This window comes from Microcebus murinus, chromosome 24 (assembly GCF_040939455.1).
Source record: "Microcebus murinus isolate Inina chromosome 24, M.murinus_Inina_mat1.0, whole genome shotgun sequence".
NCBI lineage: Eukaryota > Metazoa > Chordata > Mammalia > Primates > Cheirogaleidae > Microcebus > Microcebus murinus.
The window spans coordinates 24311282-24332255 of NC_134127.1; the positions used below are offsets into that span (position 1 = coordinate 24311282).

At 48.2% G+C, this 20974-nt stretch overlaps 1 non-coding gene across 1 annotated transcript; it reads right to left on the minus strand.

The window, feature by feature from the left end:
• Window positions 1-11183: 11183 nt before the first annotated feature.
• LOC142864300 (small nucleolar RNA U13) lies at window positions 11184-11287 on the minus strand. Its single transcript, XR_012914825.1, has one exon. It is a non-coding gene; the product is annotated as a small nucleolar RNA U13 (small nucleolar RNA).
• Between the last annotated feature and the right edge of the window lie 9687 nt (window positions 11288-20974).

The window sequence follows — 20974 nt, forward strand, 5'->3', positions numbered from 1 at the left end:
TTCTATGGGCTTGCAGGGTTCAGGGCGACATCATTCAGCTTGATGAGATGAGCTGTTCTTTGTGGGGCTGGCTTTCCTGGCATGCTCTGTTAGGAACAGAACAAGGCAGACCTAGGACGCATTAGCTCTGGGGATGGAGTTTGCTTTTTAATTTCCACAGCTGTCTCCCTGAATTGCTAACTCAGCTTCTGGGGTTCTGGTTTCGTTGGTGGCTGGTCTGCACTTCCACGTGAGTCCTGTAGCTGAGGGTCTCTGGGCATTTTTGCCACCCTGGGTTTCAGGTTTCTCACCCACAAAATAACATGATTCACAGTATAATCATGAGGCATCATTGAGATGACTTAAAACAATAGTCTCTAAACCTTTTTGAGTATGTTTCCCATCAGTAAAAATTTATTTGAGTGTGCCACCCAGTGTATGTATACTTATGTATTTGTAAATTATATAATATACTTGTACCATTAGCCAATACCTCCAGTCTTAATACACATTTAGGGTAAGGTTCATCATTAATAATGATAGGGGGTGGTAAGTCATATTTCAAGCAATGGTGATAATTTCAGAAGTTTTTGGCCAACTTCATATTGGATCTGACTAAGTCATCATTGTAATGTGGCTGCAAAGAGGCTCTTACCAGGAGTAGATGTGTCAGCTCTACCGTTTCTTGTTGATTGTGTTATTAAAGTTCATTTCCATTAGGGATCTCTTCACAGGGATCTTTCTAATCCAAGCGTCTGCTTTGTGGGGCGTTAGTTTAATGAACAGCAGTGTGTATAATCGGGAACTCCACTTAACCCTTCTGCATGTGGAACTCTCAGGCCTCCCTGGTGCCAAAAAAGTTGGAGACTGTTGATTTAAAATATATATTTGGAGCAACCTCAAACTCCTGGGCTCAAGCGATCCTCCTGCCTCAGCCTCCCAGTAGCTGGGACTACAGGCATGCACCACCATGCCCGGCTAATTTTTTCTATATATTTTTAGTTGGCCAATTAATTTCTTTCTATTTTTTAGTAGAGGCGGGCTCTTGCTCTTCTTGCTCAGGCTGGTTTCGAACTCCTGAGCTTAAACGATCTGTCTGCTTCGGCCTCCCAGAGTGCTAGGATTACAGGTGTGAGCCACCGCGCCTGGCCAGGGCCTTCTGTCTTAACATGTTCTCTCCTAGTAGCAGAGCTGTAGTTGGGCCTGTGCAGCACAGCAAAACTACAGTTCCCTTCCTCCTCTGCCAGTTGCCAGCCTGTGTGTCACGTGCCTGGGTTCTTGTCAGTACAACCTGAGCCACTTCCAGGTCTGTTTACTTGGACATTGGTGTGTTCTACCATGCTGTCCTTCTCCTCCCCATGACATAAACCCAGACAGGACAGGATGGTGACCCAGCTTTGGACATGTGGTTGATGACGATGCTTCGAGGGATGGTTGAACAGAGATTGGATCCCTGAATGACCATGTGGAGCAAGGCAGCTGCCCCAGCTCCCACCCCAAACCTGGACTGATGCAGCAGATGCTGTGGTCGGCTGCCCAGGCCTCCCCTTCAGTCCTGAAGCATTCGCTCTCCCAGATGCTGGAAGCATTGGCTGCTGACGGTTTGCATACAAATTCTTCTTTAGGAATTTCTCTTGCACAAGGAGAGCTGCCTCACCTGAAGTTCCACCTCCTCCTCCAGGGGCTGCCGACATCCAATGATCGGTCAGAGCTAGGTCAAAAGGTCTGGATCCCAGTCCTCAATTTTGGGCAACTCTAGAAGGACATCAGAGGGCCCTGTGGTATTGGTTGAAGCTTCTGTCCCTCTGCCCAGATGTCGCCCCAGAAAGGACCCCCAGTAAACTTCTGGCACGCAAGTCTCCTATCAGTCTATTTCCTGGAGAATCCAAACCAATATACCACTCATATCCTGACTGTTCCATGCATGTGGAGGGAAAACCCTTATTTATTTCTTACGTCTTTGTGGTGTCGTGCCTATTGTTACAGCACCTGTCACTCTACCTTCATGCGCTTACTGCGTGGTGAGAAGCAAACTGACTCGAGACTCAGAACTGAATCTTAGTTCAGTTTCTTTAGGAACTTTTTTTTTTTTTTTTTTTTTACTTTGAACTTCATCTTTCTCGGCCCTGGTCTTATCTGTAAAATGAAGATGTTGGGCTAAATCATTCTAAAGGTCTCATCCCACTTTAATAATCTGTGGTTATCTTCTTCCTAAAAAGTATTTTTTCATGGAGATAGGGCGATAGCCAGTGGCAGTTGTGTTAGTTGAAAATTTCCACCCAAGCAAAAGATTTGGAATGTGACCCTCCATCATGACCTCCCTTTTGCGCCTACTCACCCCATCTCCTTACCTTCTGCCGGCACCACCTGTCCTCTGTTTCTGTCTGATGCATCCCGTCCACCAGCCAGAGAGGAGGTCCAGAAAACCTCAGTCATTTTTTTTTTGAGCTCAGCTGCTGCTGTATGCTTCCAGCTGAAATTCCGTCTGGAGCCCCTGTTGCGGGCCAACTCCTCCTGTGAAAGCTGTCTTTTTCCCATCGTACCTCTCAGCTCCACACCCCAGGGGTGGCTTGGGCAGAATCGGCCACCAAGGACAGACACTGTGCTTTTCGTCCCCAAGTCAGAGCTCTTTTGCAATCAAAATGCTCTTGACACCTGTCTCTGGGACCACGACGCCGTGCCAGGTGCTGTGACTAGCCGGGACCAGCCCTGCCCTCACCGCACTTCCATGTGAGCTTGGGCACCCTCCCCCCAACAGGCAGAAATGGCAAACTCTGCGTTTAACAGCGCTCTGCAGTCTATAAAGTATATTTTTGTATGATCTCAGTTCATCTCTAAAATTACTCGGTAAATTTGGCATTATCATTCTTCTCATTTTACAGATGAAGAAAGAGAAGTTAAAATGACTGTCCCAGCATCACACCCTAATTGGCAGAGTTAGAATTGGAACCCAGGTCTTCTAACCTCAAAACCTGCGCTTTTTCTTTCCTTTTCCTTTTATTAACCCAATAAACTCCCTCTCAAGATCTGTGCTTCTATCTCCTAGGCAGGTCACTGGGCTTCTCTGAAACATGGTGTATGCCTTGGTATGTAAGTTATTATTAATAGTTTGCAAAATGAGGTCTGTCTGGAAAGTATCCAACTGTATAATATGAAAAATACAGACATGTATTGCAGAAGATACAAGATACAAGAAACACTGTTCATGCACGTGCATTCCAGTCCACTCTCCTCGGCTGCCAGGCTACATGGATTTTGTGCAAATTGTTCTCGTTCTATTAACAACGGTTGGATACTTTCCAGACAGAACCTTGTACAGCACTCATTCCCCCAGTTAGTTGTGGAATGGCTTGAGAACAGAGCCTGTGTCTTGGTCACCCTGTGTGTTTCACTTGAATAACTAAATATTCTTGGTTTATAGTAAGTTAAATGTGCTTTTCTCCCTGTAATACCAAATCTTTCACGTTGTGCAATGATGGTGGTAACGAGTACTGGTCTTGCGTAAGGACAACCTGTGGGTGTGACCTTAGGTGGCTCACGGGATCTGCCCCCTGTCTGTTGCCTTCTCAATCTCTCTCTTAAATGGTGGCATAACGTCCATTCCCCGGCATGTTAGGTTTCCAGCGGAGGCCCAGACTGACTTAAATTCACTTTGGCTTATAGAAGATGTCTCCTGGACCCTCTTCCAAGAGTGGGCTTGGGAAGTGGGTCGTGCACAGTGGAGACAGGGTAAGGAAGATCCACTTGGGCAGGAAAAGTGGGTTCCTTTTTTTTTTTTTTTTTTTGAGACAGAGTCTCACTCTGTTGCCCAGGCTAGAGTGAGTGTCGTGGCATCAGCCCAGCTCACAGCAACCTCAAACTCCTGGGCTCGAGCAATCCTACTGCCTCAGCCTCCTGAGTAGCTGGGACTACAGGCATGCGCCACCATGCCCGGCTAATTTTTTCTCTATATATATTAGTTGTCCAATTAATTTCTTTCTATTTATAGTAGAGACGGGGTCTAGCTCTTGCTCAGGCTGGTTTCGAACTCCTGATCTGGAGCGATCCGCCCACCTCAGCCTCCCAGAGTGCTAGGATTACAGGCATGAGCCACTGCGCCCGGCCTCTTGGGATATTATTGGCAAATGCTCTGACCTGGCAGCTTGGCTGGTGCATACAGTTCAAATATCTCTTTTCTGCGCCTTCCAGGAGCTGGTGGGAGTGGTGGGAGTGAAGGCAGAGGTGGGGATTTAAGGCACCTTGTCCCAATTCTGATGCCTAAGCGGCTGGATCTCAGGGCTAGGGATTGCCTTGACTTTGAAGCTGAATCAGAAGTGGAGCGCAGAGCAGCCTGGGAACGTCCTTGCTGCCTCTGCCTGTCCCAGGCACCAGGCTGTGCTACTTCAGCACCGAAGACAGCGCCCAGACGGCCCTCCTGGAGACTGAGCCGGGGCCTCTGCCTGTCGCTGTTTACACTGGGGAGTTCTGAATGCTGGATTCAGCAGTGCTGAAGATGGAAACCTGGGGTCCTAAAAAGGCTCAGCATCCAGGGGTCTAACCCACGTTCCTTTGGCTTTCCCTCCGGGCTCAGAGCCATTTCCCTTTTAAATCTATCCTGTGGGTTTTAAGGCTCTCCCTTTCCCCTCCCAGCTGCTCTAGCGACTTGTCTAACCCTTTCTGCCCCATTCTATCAGAGAGGATGAAATACTGTGGCCTCTCTTCCCACCCCCATACCTAATCTCATCCCTTTAGGTCTAAGGATCCCCTTCCTTTCTGTGGACTCCTGGCTGTCTGATTTCCATGCAAGGGCTGGCCTATTAGCCCTGGATTTCAGGGAAGGCATGGGTGGGCACTGAAGGATAATTGGCAGAGAACTGGATTCCAATTTCTTTTCCATTTTCCAGGCAGTACGTGGACATTTTGGCAGGGAACGTTTTAGAGTCATGGTGCCTTAGCTCAATGGGATGTTCCCACTAGTAGGAATCTCAAGCTGACTTTCAGGTCAAGGTGGAAGATAGCCTCTAAGAATCTCCAGGGCTTCAGAGGTGCCACAAATCATGCAATAAAGGCAAACTGACATTCTAGCTCTGTGAAAGGCCATCTTGGATATAGTTCTAGTTCTTTACCAACCATGTCATCTTGAGCAAGTCATTTAACTGCCTTGAGCCTCAGTTTCCTCAATCATGACGGGGGTTAACATCAGGACCAATGTTACGTAAACATGAATGGGATAATTTATGGGAGATTGTTTTGATAACAGTAAGACACAAGAGTTAATAATAATAGTCCCTACAAAGTCTTTGATGGGAAGGAATTGGCGTTTCTGGTTTCCTAATCGCCATGGGCTACGAAAGTGTCAAATCATGCCCATCACAGAGTGTGCAGATAGTGATGCCAGGCCACTTCCAAGGGAAATTTGTCATCATGCTTTGAGTTGGCTATTGCTCGTGAACTTGGCTTTGGTCCCTTCTGTATCTGGAAATTTTTTTTCATCCATTAACTTAATAAACCAGGGACACTCACAACACTGATACCATTGGTTCATCAGACAGTCACGGTGCTGCTGGAAACAGCTAGTGACACATCCCTTCCCCCCATTGCCCACCGGCAGCTGGACATCTCAGAACCTCGCAGAAGCCTGTGGATGTGTATGAGTAATTGTCATGTGTTTCCACCCATCCCCACCCCCAGCTCCCTTCATGTCATTTCCACTCATTGCTGCCAAATCTCTTGGACGATTTGACCTTCCATTAGAGTTCTTAAGAGAGACTGCTTTGTCTTGCCTCTAGGGTGGATAAGCCTTCTCATTGCTGGGTCTACGGATAACGTAGTTCCTGCCTACGTGTTCACACTGGCAGCCCCTCATCAGCCATCCCATTGTGTCCTAGCATGGTTGTGCAGTGATCAGTCCATTTCCCCTTTCTTCTGTCCTAGCAGAGCCCCAGTTTGCTCATGTACCCTCCATTCCCCTATGTAACCATCCACCTGTGGAGAGCTGACCTCACCCCCAGCTCCAGAGTACATCTGATTGGAGAAAGGGTGCCCTTTTGCCCTGGCTGGTAGTTCGTGCTATGAGGTGTCTGGGAAAGGCTCCCTTACCCCCAAGAGATGGTGAAAGGTCTGGATGAGATGCTTAGAGTTGTTCCTACCAGCATAATGTTAAAGCCAGCTCTTGAGGATGACAGGGCAGAGATGTGAAAAGAATCTGGGGCCTTGGAGACACTGCCAAGTCACCGAGTGAATCAATTCTAAAACTTGCATTCTTCTCTTCTGGCCGTCTTGTTATGTGAGATAATAAAGTTCTTTATTGATTTTTTTTTTTTTTTGAGACAGAGTCTCACTTTGTTGCCTGGGCTATAGTGCCGTGGCATCAGCCTAGCTCACAGCAACCTCAAACTCCTGGGCTCAAGTGATCCTCCTGCCTCAGCCTCCCAAGTAGCTGGGACTACAGGCATGTGTCACCATGCCTGGCTAATTTTATATATATATGTTTTTAGTTGGCCAATTAATTTCTTTCTATTTATAGTAGAGACGGGGTCTCACTCATGCTCAGGCTGGTTTCGAACTCCTGACCTTGAGGGATCCGCCCGCCTCGGCCTCCCAGAGTGCTAGGATTACAGGCATGAGCCACTGTGCTGGGCCAAGTTCTTTATTGATTGAATGGAGGTTTCTGTTACTTGCAGCTAAAAGCATCCTAATATACTCACTTGCTGGTCAGCAGATGAGTCTAGGTCGTTTGTCAAAGAGACAATGCAAACTGGACCTGCTATTGGAGCGCTACAAGTAGTACCACAAATAACCTATGGAGCTTCTGAAACTAACAGCACTGTCACTCTTTTCTGCCATTCTTAGCCACGTGTGTCAGATGACATTAGGTGGCGGTAGTTTGAAGACACAGCCTGCTAGTTTGTGGATTGTATTTCGTTAGGTGGTTGGATTCATTCTTAATCATAGTTTGTTCTATTTACTCTAAGTGCCAAGCCTCATTTGCTAACTTAATTGCTTGATGTATGTGATTTCCCATGTTTTGGTAGAAAAGATGTCCTTTAGTTGCATAGAACAAAGGTCCCACCATAGACGAGATCTCCGTCAAGTAGGAAGACTTTTGCTTCTTGGAAGCCAGTTTTGGAGACCAAGATTCTGTGTAAATATAAAGGATTCCTTGGGCCACACTTAGTAATCTTCCTTCAAGGTGCAACCTGAGAGGGTAACATTTCCACCCTTCTATGCAAGCTCTCCAACTGATGGTCTGTAAGCTAGAACAATAATTACCTCCTCATTGCTCTGGTGTAGTGTCTGCCTAGAAGAGGAAGAAGCCACGTTTAGAGACCGTTTGATTCTTCACACTGGTAGATAGATGATTGATAAGCTACTAGATAGAAACTAGAAAAGAAAGGATGAATGGGGAAACTGAGGAACAAAAGAAGCTCTAGTGAGATTAATTCTATACTTCCAACAGATCCAATAATAAAATACAGTCAAGAAGTCATACTGAGGTCGGGCACCATGACTCACGCCTGTAATCCTAGCACTCTATGAGGCCAAGGCAGGTGGATCACTCAAGGTCAGGAGTTCAAAACCAGCCTGAGCAAGAGAGAGACCCCATCTCTACTAAAAATAGAAAGAAATTAATTGGCCAACTAAAATATATAGAAAAAAATTAGCTGGGCATGGTGGTGCACGCCGTGTAGTCCCAGCTACTCAGGAGGCTGAGACAGAAGGATTGCTTGAGCCCAGGAGTTTGAGGTTGCTGTGAGCTAGGCTGATGCCATGGCACTCTAGCCATGGAGTGAGACTCCGCCTCAAAAAAAGAAAATAAAAGAAAAAACTAGTCATACTGAGCACTTCCCAAGTGCAAGTTTTTGTGGGACGGGCACAGAGATACTTTCTCTGTCTTTGGGAGTTGGGAGGAGTTCATAGTCTTGTTTAAAGATGACATAAACAAGAAAAAAGTTACTTTTAACTATAAAGCTGGTTGAATAAAAGATGTAAATAATTGTTCTGGACAACAAGAGCTATCACAAAAAGATAGGTCATTCATTTCTCAAATTTTCCAGTTGTCTTTATGGTTAACAATCTAGAGAAGAAAGAAAATTTGGGACTACGATGGATTAAGAAACTTTACAGAGGATATAGGAATCATTTCACTACTATCACTGTTGTAATTATTACTGCTACTGTTACTCTGGCAGTAACAGTCTAGTAATTCAGAACATGTACTGTAGGTCAGTGCTGGGCATTTAATTACAGTGGCTCAGTCTTCACAGCATCATTGTAAGGTGTTGAACCCATTTAATAATAATGAAACTGAGAATTAGGTTGCCTGAGAACTTTTGTAACAGCTTTATTGAGATATAATTCACATATCATAGAATTCAGCCAAAGTATAAAATTCTTTGGTTTTTCAGCATATTCACAAGTTGTACAACCATCACCACAATCAATTTTAGGACATTTTCATCATCACCCACCCACACACAAAATCCCAAATCCATTAGACCCATTTCTCTCCAAATCCCTAAGACCTTGGCTGAGGGATTTTAACTCAGGTCTGATGGCCATGAAGCATGTTAAGTGTGAAAACTTACAGTTCCTGAGTTATTAGACTATAACTTAGCTCTCCAAGCCCTGTGACTTTGAGGCTGGTTCTGACAAGATAGGTAAGTACATAGTTTATTTTTTTTTTAATTTTTATTTTTTAAGACACAGTCTCACTTTGTTGCCCAGGCTAGAGTGAGTGCCGTGGCGTCAGCCTAGCTCACAGCAACCTCAAACTCCTGGGCTCAAACAATCCTGCTGCTTCAGCCTCCTGAGTGGCTGGGACTACAGGCACGCGCCACCATGGCTGGCTAATTTTTTCTATATATTTTATTTAGTTGGCCAATTAATTTCTTTCTATTTTTAGTAGAGACGGGGGTCTCGCTCTTGCTCAGGCTGGTTTTGAACTCCTGACCTTGAGCGATCCACCCACCTCGGCCTCCCAGAGTGCTAGGATTACAGGCGTGAGCCACCTCATCTAGTCAAGTACATAGTTTAATCTGAATAGGTGGATGAATCCCTGGATGGATTATTATTCAACAGTGTCTTTTGTGCTCATTTTTTGAGTATACTGACTGGGTTAGGAAGTTCTGGAATTGCGCTTTTAGGCCATTTCTCTCTTTGTGTTTGCATGCTGCCCAAGGCTGGGACTGATGGGAATTTCAAATGAAATTTGCCTCTGCAATTTGGGCTGAGAGCTGAGAGTGCTGATTCACAGATGACTAAACAAACAACGCTTAACATCCTTGGCCTCATCTGCAAACTGGGAGGCTGGTTACTAAATAGCACGCTACAAAAAGCAAGAGCTCTGTCTCTTCTCCTTCCATCATTGAGTGGTTCAGCCAAGTTGGAAATTGGTACGTGTTTCAGTTAGAGAACCCACAGTAGAGCCCTCTGTATTGAGAACTGGTCAACAAGATGTAAGATGTAGCTTCTAAGTATAACATAAAAATCTGGGGAATTTGAGATGTGGAATTCAAAACTGAATGTTAAAAACATTTGAAACACCAGCGCTAGAATATCGAGGCATAAAGCAAGGAGTAGGAGTCTTCCAGCATCTTATTTTAAGTAAACTAGGACAGAGAACCAGGGAGTGTTGGACTTAAAATGGGTCTGTCCAGACTGTTCTCAGCCCTGAGTTTGAGAGAATATTAAGGAACTTGCTAAAATCGCAGAGCTATTCAATGGAATATGGGCTTTAAACCTGAGTCTGTCTGATTCCAAATGGCATTTTCTTTCCACTGTATCATTGCACCAAGAGCAAGTAGGGGCATAGGATATGCTGTAACAAAAACCCATAACCTTGGTAGCTTAGAAACAATGGAAATTTACTTCTCACACTTCCGGAGGGTGGGAAATCCAAGATCAACTGGATGCAGTGTCTGGCGAAAGCCCATTTTCTGGCTCATAGATGGTGCCTTCTTGCTGCTTTCTTACATGGCAGAAGGGGAAAATGCGCTACCTGGGGTCTCTTTGATAAGGGCACTAATCCCATACTGAGGGCTCCACCCTTGTGACCTAATCCCCTCTCCAAAGTCCCACTTCCCAATGCCATCAGCTTGGGGGTTAGTATTTCAACATACACATCTTGGAGGGACACAAGCATCCCGACCATAGCATGGAAAATATCAAACGAAGAGTGAGTGATAAACAAAACATACTATGAGCTTCCAGTGGCGGGGGGTGGGAAACGTTTCGCACTGGCAGCGGGACAGGTGGCCCCCACACCTGGAGGCTGCTTTGAAAGAGAGTAACAGGAACCCCTTCCCTTCATTTCATGTCATCTCTCTGGGCTTCTGTTTGCTCTTCTGGAAGATGCCAGATGGGTGCTGGGTGGGAGGCTAGGACTTAGGACGGTAATGTCCCTGTGAGCTCTAATACTCTGCAGACCTTGCAGGGTATTTGTTTCTTCCAACTTCCATGGGAGAGTGCCAGTAGTGTGGCAGCCCTATCTTGCCCACCAGGCAGGAGAAGGGGGAAGAAGGAACTAGTTCTGACACTCGGGTGGGGATCGTGAGCCTCACTCCTAGTCTGACCCTACAGAGAATGGTCCCCACCTCTTCTCTGGTCTCCTGCTAAGATCCCGGGGAGAAGAGTGAGATCATGTCTAAAAAGTGAACCAAACTTCTTGGAGCAAGAAGCTGAATAACTCCCAGGCCCACGAGTGCTATTATCTGTCTCTAGTTTCTAATCCTGATTCAAGGACCAGATTGAGTTTATCTTTTAAAAGAACTGGTCAGCTCTTGAACCAGAGAGCTGAATCCTCTTATTCTCCTCTTCTGGGTTTTCAAATGGTGACAAGAGCCCCTAATGCCATGGCAACGGGAGCTGTGGAAAAACCTAACCCAGAAACGCGGGCCAGGAGGGACCCGGTGCTGACGGCAGCGTCGGAGGGACAAGGGCGTCGTCCACCTGAAGCTCTTTTCCTCCGTCCTGACGTCGCCCACGGCAGCTGGGATTTTTAAGGAGCAAAAACACAGGTTCTGGTGTCATGCGGCGCTCAGTCTGCATGCCGGCTCTGCTGCTGGCTGCTGTGTGACAGTCGGCGGGCTACTCAACCTCTCTGAGCCCGTGCTGCAGGCTCGTGGCAGGGGAGCATGTCAGAGGATGAATATGAGGAAGTGCTTGGCATGTATTAGATGCTCAAGAAATAGAAGTCATTGTGGCCTGTTTTATTTATTTGTTAACGTCAGATGGGTTATATGCCGGCGTCATAACAGAGCTTGAGGGAGGCACATCTCACACGATAGTGTGAAAACCCAGTCGTCATGCCTGTGAGCCAGGAGAGGACCTGGCCTGTTTTTTTTTTTGTTGTTGTTGTTTGAGACAGAGTCTCACTCTGTTGCCTGGGCTAGAGTGCCGTGGCGTCAGCCTAGCTCACAGCAACCTCCAACTCCTGGGCTCAAGCAATCCTCCTGCCTCAGCCTCCCGAGTAGCTGGGACCACAGGCATGCGCCACCATGCCAGGCTAGTTTTGTCTATATATTTTTAGTTGGCCAATTAATTTCTTTCTATTGTTAGTAGAGACAGGGTCTTGCTCTTGCTCAGGCTGGTTTCAAACTCCTGACCTTGAGCAATCCTCCCACCTCTGCCTCCCAGAGTGCTAGGATTATAGGCGTGAGCCACCGCGCCGGCTTTGTCTCCTTTTTTTTTTAAATTTCAGCATATTATGGGGGTACAAATGTTTAGGTTACGTGTGTTGCCTCTCCTCCCCCCCCCCCGCCCAGAGTCAGAGCTTCAAGCATGGCCATCCCCCAGACTGTGCGCATCGCACTCATTATGTATGTGTATACCCGTCCCCTCCCCACTCCCATCTGCCCCACGCCAGATAAATGTTATTCCTGTATGTCCACTTAGGTGTTGATCAGTGAAACCAATTTGCTGGTGCCGCCGGCGGCCTCTGGTGATGAGATTTGTCCGTTTGGAAGAGAGGGAGCGAGAGCGAGTGCCCATATGTCAGGCTTACTTAGATCTGGGAAGAGCCAGGGAAAACCTGCCTGCAATTGTCCTCGTACATGCGGCTCTTCTCCTCTCGAGATGTGATGTCGATGGAGGGAAGAGAAAATCTGTAGGCTGAAAAGCAGGAACCAGAAAACCTGGAGCCTATAGCCCTGGCTCACAGAGAGACCCCGGGCCAGTCATGTCCACGCACTGGCTGTGGACTTCTGCCCTGTCCCGTGGGGTTACAAAGAGCTCTTTCTAAAGAGCATGTACTAGAGTTTGGACAAGACTTCCTCTGCAAAATATCTTTCGACTCAGCTCCCAGAGGACTGCAATCACACTGCCAGAGCCTCCTCCCCTGGAGTCATCCAAAAGGGGTTTTGCGTGCAGGGCCAAATGCGATCTCAGGATGAGTCACCGAGTGCATCATGCCCCGAGGAAGGCTGGGACAGGAAACACCTGCGCTGGGGTGAGGGGAAGAGGAGAACATGGAAAGCCACCACCTGCGAGGCCCCATACAGCCTCCACCTTCTGGTATTTCTCCAAGAGCTAGGCCATTGGTCACCTACCAACAAAGCTCCGTGCATCGGGAGAGAAGGAGAGAGGGACACGGGACCTCACGGTGGACCCTTGGGAAGGGCACTCTATGGCGTGGGGTCCCAAGTCTGCATCTGCAGAATGAAAGCGTTGGGCTCTTTCCACTCTGAAACCCTGATCATGTGCCTCATGGGAGGATGCTGCCTGGGGTTTCACAGTGCGCGGCTGCAGCCAGGGGCTCGGGCTGGGGCTGGGGCCTCTCAGCGCCTGCTCAGGGGGGAGGGAGGGCATAGCTCATGGCTGAACCCAGCTTCCCTGTGCCTCTCTTGCAAGCCCTGTCTGAGAGAAAGGGCTGACTGAGAAGTGGCGGTGGTGTATGGACCAGAACCCCTTTCACTTCCATGTGTAGCGTTATTTTATTGTTTCTTTCTTATTTATTTATTTAATTTTTGAGACAGAGTCTCACTTTGTTGCCCAGGCTAGAGTGAGTGCTGTGGCACCAGCCTAGCTCACAGTAACCTCAAACTCCTGGGCTCAAGCGATCCTCCTGCCTCAGCCTCCTGAGTAGCTGGGACTACAGGCATGCGCCACCATGCCCAGCTGAATTTTTCTATATATATTAGTTGGCCAATTAATTTCTTTCTATTTTTAGTAGAGACGGGGTCTCACTCTTGCTCAGGCTGGTTTTGAACTACTGACCTTGAGTGATCCACCCGCCTCGGCCTCACAGAGTGTTAGGATCACGGGTGTGAGCCACCGCTCCCAGCTCTTTTTTTTTTTTTTTTTTTTTTGAGACAGAGTCTAACTCTGCTGGCTGGGCTAGAGTGCCATGGCATCAGCCTAGCTCGCAGCAACCTCACACTCCTGGGCTCAAGTGATCCTCCTGCCTCAGCCTCTGGGACTACAGGTGTGCGCCACCACACCTGGATAATATTTTCTATTTTTCGTAGAGACGGGGTTTCACTCTTGCTCAGGCTGGTCTTGAACTCCTGACCTCAAGCAATTCTCCCACCTCAGCCTCCCAGAGTGCTAGGATTACAGGCGTGAGCCACGGCATCTGGGCTATTATTTCAATAAATATTTATTGCCCACCTATGGTGTATCGCGTACTTGTTCACATCAGTGTACAACACACACACAAATCTGTGTCTGGACCGGGTGTGGTGGCTCACGCCTGTAATCCTAGCACTCTGGGAGGCCGAGGAGGGTGGATCAGTCAAGGTCAGGAGGTTGAAACCAGCCTGAGCAAGAGCGAGATCCAGTCTCTACTATAAATAGAAAGAAATTAATTGGCCAGCTAAAAATATATATAGAAAAAATAGCTGGGCATGGTGGTGCATGCCTGTAGTCCCAGCTACTCGGGAGGCTGAGGCAGAAGGATCACTTGAGCCCAGGAGTGTGAGGTTGCTGCGAGCTAGGCGGACTCCACGGCACTATAGCCTGGGCAAGAGAGTGAGACTCTGTCTCACAAAAAAAAAAAAAAAAAATCTGTGTCTTTGTAAGGCAGGTGGTATAATGCAGGGAGAGAGACAACGAAAATGAATGTAAAAATCATGCATTTGTAGGGTTTTACTATGGGATAAGGACTATGGGAGACACAGAACCAGGGGTATGACTGTGGGGTTTTCATGGAGGGGGGATGGGGATTGTAATTAAAATAGGTGACTTTTGAACAAGGATAGGGAAGACCTTGGCTTGTCCAAGGGGAGAACAGAGCCCTTATTTAGAATATAACTACACATTAATATTCACAGAATGCCCTTTAATGATGCTATTCATTAGTGCCACTTGTTTGTTAATAATTAATAAATGAACCATCATCTGTTTTTTTTTTTTTTTTTTACCCTTTAATAAAGGCTTAAAGAGAGAAAAGTTGGAAACCCGAGGAGACACAAAACATGCACAAAATGTCTCTTTTCTTATGGATGTTCCCGTTGCTCCCCTTATTTCTTCCACAGTCATCTGGGACGTTTCGGTTCTGCCTCCTGTCCTCGCCCCCCGCCCCCAATCCCCCAGCCGTGCTCGGTCCTCCCGGAGCCTGTCGGTTCCAGTCGGGTGCGGGCAGGCGGAGTGGAACCGCCAGGCGCAGGCCGGCGCGGAGGGAGGAGGGACCTGCCGGCAGCAGCGGAGCCGGTGCGTCCCGGTCCTGCCGCCCTGCCGCAGCGCCCGCGGGGCGGGCCGGCGCGGGAGCCGCTGCACGCGGGGGCGGGGGCGGGGGCGGGGGCGGGGGCGGGGGCGGGAGGCTCACGTCCCGGTCCTGATGAACCGGGCAAGCTCGGGACGGTCTCCCGCCTGCAAGCCTCTGGGGCCTCACATTAGAAGTAAGGGCGTCGTAATAATGTTAACCACGATACCAGCTCAGGCTTCTTGTGCGAGTTGGATTAAAAAACAAAAAAGTAAAAAGGTGTTCGAAGTGCTTTGGGAAGTGCCGTAATAGCACTCGGACCTTCTGGGTGCAGGCAGGAGCCCTGTGCTCGGTTCTGCCCGGATAGGTGGGAGCAGACGCGGGGCCCTGCGCCTGGGCAGAGCTAGTGTCTGCACGGGGAGGGTGGGAGGGACAGGTGCGCCTGCCCGCACCTCCGCGGATGCAGGCTGGCAGCCAGCCCTTCCCTGCACCGGGCTTGAGTGATGTCCATGGAACTGCTCGTCATGGATGTGCTGACCTCCCTCTTACCGACTGGACCCAGAAGATCCAGTTCCAAGACACGCGTACACGTGGGGCGGGGCTGTTGTTTCACATACGGAATCTGGTGACCCACAGGCCAGGTAGCGCCCAGGATGCTGGACCAAGGGACATGAGGTGGAGGGGCTGGGGACGTGGTCAGGATGGCAGGGGGCGGGGTCAGGATGGCAGGGGCGTGGCCAGGATGCTCTCCTCCCCTCCCCCCTGCCAACAAGGGCCACTTCCTCGCCCACCATCTTTACAGATACTACCATTCCTTCAGGCCCCTCCGTGAGTAAGGTGCATTTGTTTTTTACATTCTATTGAGGCAGAACGATTGTCTCCAAGCATATCGGGCACTTGCATTTGTTTCTGAGCAGCCTGCTTGTGCGCTGTACCCAGGGTTTCCCTTGCCCTCTGGCTTCTGCTTGGATTTGGCCCGCGGGAGGCACCCCGCCACGAAGGGTGGCAGGGTACTTATTTCCCCGCCCTCCTCCTTGCTGCCTTGCTGCACCTAAAGAAAGGACCAAAGGCCACAGCTCCTGGTATCCGCACCTCCCCACATAGCCACTGTCTCCAGGTTTCCGGCAACCTATACCTCCCCTTGTGGACCTGGGCCGAGGGGTGGCAATGGCTCCCCCAGTATTGCTGGGCCCGGGGCGCTGCACCATCCCTAGTTAGTTTCTTCTACTCGCTGCTGCCTTTATGAGTGATCTCTTATTACTTGTCTTGCATCGTCATCCATTTCCTGCCAGGCCTCTGAGTGCCTGTGTCGTGCAGAGACTAGATAGACCCTTCCTTGCAAGCAAGGAGAGGCCAGGGCATATTTTAGAGCAGGATTTGTGATTATGGTTTCTCTTCCCAGGGTACCAGCTGATCGGAACATAAGTTGCATTTTGGCTACATCCACTAAAGATCATAGCATAGGGAAAGTGGGTCAGTGGTTTCGTACCTGTTCTAATTTATCTTTTGACAGGTGGCTGCGTCTCTAATTCCCGGTCCACTTTTCTTAATTAGGCTGCCGAAATGTTCTTTGCTGTAGAAGTTTTGTTCTTTCCAGAGTCCATCAGCTTCCTCCCTGCCCCCGCCCAGTTCTGGGCATCATTCCTTGCCTGGTCTGGGTGTTTTCTCAGCCTCCTGACAGAATTGCACAACAGATAAACTTTTCTTGTGATCTTTGATTTTTTTTTTTTTCAACTGGTAGAAGAGTTAGGAGAGGGCAGATGCTATTTTAATATCAGGGAGCTTGTAGTCCTTGTGAGGGCAGGCACCTAATTACACACTAAATACTGACTGTAATAATAAAAATGTTAAAAACATTTGAACATAAAAAGAGGTGTAAAGTAGGAGTAAGTTTATTTACCCAGCAAATATTTATTGAATCTGTATTATACCATGTGCCAGGTGTTGCTCTAGGTACCAAGAAATGCATTGTACCAATTCCAGCCTCATGGTATTAGTATTAGGCTGGTATTAAGAGGTATAATTAGATATTGGATTATTAATGCATTAATAAGCCTGCTATCTAATTAAGTAATTAATGAAATTAGTGACTGTTTAGCACATGCAGTGGAAATTTATTGGGTTTGGTGAGGTCAACACTGAAGAATGTTGACTCATCAATGGAATTTGTTTAGAATCTTGTCACAGTCGTACCTAAAATCTAGCATGTTAGAAGTCCGTGTGTGTCATGTATTGTACCTAAGAGGATCGGCTTGGTGGGCTTGAGACAGAAGCCAGTCTTCAAAGCCTGGCTATGCAACTCTCTCTCTGTGTGATTATAGGCAGGTGAAGTGAGCACGCCATGCCTTACTTCTTCTGCTTTTCGAATGGGAATGACTAGACTATCTACCCCATGGGTGGATGCTCTCAAAATGGTAACTGTTGGCTGGGCTTGGTGGCTCACGCCTGTAATCCTAGCACTCTGGGAGGCCGAGGCAGGCGGATTGCTTAAGATCAGGAGTTCGAAACCAGCCTGAGCAAGAATGTGACCTCATCTCTACTATAAGTAGAAAGAAATTAATTGGCCAATTAATATATATAGAAAAAATTAGCCGGGCATGGTGGCACATGCCTGTAGTCCCAGCTACTCGGGAGGCTGAGGCAGGAGGATTGCTTGAGCCCAGGAGTTTGAGGTTGCTGTGAGCTAGGCTGATGCCACGGCACTCACTCTAGCCTGGAAAACAAAGCAACACTCTGTCTCAAAAAAAAAAAAATGGTAACTGTTTATGTGCACAACTCTTCCTATCCTTACTGCCTCTCTTTGAATTATAGTTATTTTTGTACACTTTGCATCTCCTCCGTCAGACTGCATGCACCTCTGGGCAGCTCTGTGTCTCTCATGGTGCCTACCATAGGTGTTTTGTCAGTGATTATTGAAAACTGTAACATAGCTGCTAATGCTTATCAAATGCTTACTGCGTGTTAGGCGGCACTGTTCTGACCCTTGATGTCGGAACTGCTATTATCCCAATTTTACAGTTGAGAGGATGGAGGTGGAGAGAATGTTAAGTAAATTGACTAAGATTACAGAGACGGTAAGAAGCAGAGTGAGGATGGGAGCCCTGGGGGCTGCGTGTTCACCGCTGCACGGTGCATCTCCCAGGGGCGTGTTCAGTGAGGTTCCGTCCTGCGGCAATAACAGCAGGGACATAGGTGTCCGTAAAGATGGCCACACAGGTCTTCCCGATCTCCAAGTTGGGGAGGGATGCAACTTCTTTGTCACTAAGGCATTTCATTTATTTGGTCCCAGGGTGTGTTCAATGCCTGGCACATACATTTTGAAGAAGTTGCTACCACTCCATTAGAATGGGGGCATTTGCTTTTTTTTTTTTTCTCTCTAGCCATGCAGATCTCTCTGAGCTCCCTTCCTACATCTCCCTTATACTTCTGCAAAATTCAAGTTACATCATGCCGTGGGAAAGAGTGCATTGCACTACTTGAATGCATGCCCATGATCTTCTAAGTTCTTGCCAACTCAAGAGGCAGTGGTCTAGGACCCCGAGGGGAAGGACGCTGCCCTGGAGCTCAGATTACTTGGCCTCTGTGCCCGCCCTGCCTTTTACCAGCCGAGGGCCATCCGTGAGGAACTTAACCTTTCTGAGCTTTACTTTCTATTTGTAAAATGGAAAGACCTTTCCCAGCTTGACATTTCTGATTCATGTAATTTCTGTCTTACCTGCCTGGCTGTATTTCATAAATATTTATTTGAGGGCTGCTATGTGCTAAGTAGGCATGAGTTTGCCTTTAAGGAGTCCTTGGTCTGGGGGACCTGGAGGGTTGATATTCTGGGGAGGGGGTGATCAGGCTTCAGAGTCACTGGCGGTACCTGTTAAGAAGGCAGATTCCTGGGCCCCACCACCGACGTATTGGGTTAGAATATGGTTCTAACGCACAACGGGGTGGACAACTCTCGCGTGCTGTGCTTGGGCGCTGGACTGCAGATGGGATGTCAGCAAGAGGAACTGCCCTGCAAAGGGTGGTTGGCATCCTTGTACCGTCTTCATGGTTTTTGCTACTCCTAGGTGCACCTGCTTTATTATTTATTCAATGATTTTCTTTCGATTTGTTCATTCAAATATCTGAAATATATTTATTTAAAATGATGTTACTCAGTGCCAGCTAGATACTGCTAATGGCTATCTAGAGCACATTTCTCTTGTTAATATGGGAAATTAGCAAGTATTGGAGAGATGGGAGTTTGTGCTCAGAAGGAGGAAGCCTTGTTACTTAAATGGAGGTCAATTTTATGTTGTTGATGCTAAACACTTGAATATTGAACAAGAGGAGAATTTTTTTTTTTTTTTTGAGACAGAGTGTTGCTTTGTTTTCCAGGCTAGAGTGAGTGCCGTGGCGTCAGCCTAGCTCACAGCAACCTCAAACTCCTGGGCTCAAGCAACCCTCCAGCCTCAGCCTCCCTAGTAGCTGGGACTACAGGCATGCGCCACCACGCCCAGCTAAGGTTTTTTTTTTTTTTTTCTATATATGTTAGTTGGCCAATTAATTTCTTTCTATTTATAGTAGACATGGGGTCTCGCTCTTGCTCAGGCTGGTTTTGAACTCCTGACCTCGAACAATCCGTCGCCTCAGCCTCCCAGAGTGCTAGGATTACAGGCGTGAAGCCAGCGCACCCGGCCAAGAGGAGAATTTTTCAAATGTATTTTCTTGATTTTTGTTCAGAAAACATCTTATGTAAAGACCAGTATATAAGCCTGTAATCCTAGCACTCTGGGAAGCCGAGGTGGGTGGATCGCTCAAGGTCAGGAGTTCGAGACCAGCCTGAGCAAGAGCAAGACCCCGTCTCTACTAAAAATAGAAAGAAATTAATTGGCCAACTAAAAATATATAGAAAAAATTAGCCGGGCATGGTGGCGCATGCCTATAGTCCCAGCTACTCGGGAGGCAGGAGGACGGCTGGAGCCCAGGAGTGTGAGGTTGCTGTGAGCTAGGCTGATGCCACAGCACTCTAGCCGGGGCAATAGAGTGAGACTCTGTCTCAAAAGAAGACCAGTATATAAAAGAGATTATCAACAACAACAACAAAACAAAAAACATCTCAGCTGCTGTGAAAAAATCCCAGGGTGGGAAGTCCCTTCCCTGCCACGTGGGACCCCAGAGCGTTCAGCTGGCACTGGGAGGAGCTCTGCTGTAAGGGAGCAGGGGCTCCAGAAGGCAAAACGCGTGAGCAGCTGTCAGCCCTGTGGGCACGTGACAGTCACTTTGTACCAGCAGGGACTGCGAGAGCCAGCATAAAGGTAGGTGAGGGAGAGTGATGAGAGGAGGTTGGCCACATCTGGGGGATTTTGTTTTGAGACAGAGGCTCACTCTGTTGCCCGGGCTAGAGTGCTGTGGTATCAGCCTAGCTCACAGCAACCTCACACTCCTGGGCTCAAGCAATCCTCCTGCCTCAGCCTCCAAGTAGCTGGGACTGCAGGCATGCGCCACTAATGTGCCCGGCTAATTTTTTCTATATATTTTTAGTTGGCCAATTAATTTCTTTCTATTTTTAGTAGAGACAGGGTCTTGCTCTTGCTCAGGCTGGTTTCGAACTCCTGACCTTGAGCGATCCGCCCGCCTCGGTCTCCTAGGGTGCTAGGATTACAGTCATGAGCCACCGCGCCCGGCCACATTTGGGGGATTTTTGTGAGATGTTCTGACCCAGGAGTGAGGTTCCTTGGTTTCATTTTACTTAGCATCTTCAGATGTAGGGAAGCAAGAGGTGCCGTGTCCTCCTGGCCAGGACACAACAGCAGGCTTTGCCGCTCTGCTTCAGGGGGGCAACCAAACCCAGGGGTGGTGGGTATGAAAGTTAAATCTGAGGCTCGGAGTAATTGTAATGGAAAAGGTTCCAGGAGCTTGGGTTTGACAGTGGCCTGGCTCCTGTCCCAGTGACTCAGGAGGTCAACTGAGCCTGGGGAGAAACATCACATGCTCGTTCTAGGCCCTTCTTGGGAGTTGTCTATGGAGGACTGGAAGACTTTTGACTCTGGGGGAAAGTGTTCGGTGAATCAGTGTGCTCAGTTTTGGAGGAAAACCAGAGTTAGATGAAGTTGTAATTGTTAACATGGGGAGTTTAGTCAAGATGGCACACAACTGGGGTACATGCCATGGGGGGGGGCTGGCGCGTCGTCCCCTTGGCTCCTGGGAACATTGGCTGCAAACGGCTCAAAGCTGCATCCCTTGCTGGGGTTTGCTCTTGGCAGCGGGGAGCTGTCTCGTCCGAAGTTGCATCCCTCTTCTCCCCATCAGGGGGTGGCTTGCCAATGACTGGCTGAGATGGGAACACAAAGTCCTGGCCTCCAGCCTCCAAGTGGGACAACTCTGAGAACAGCCGCAGCG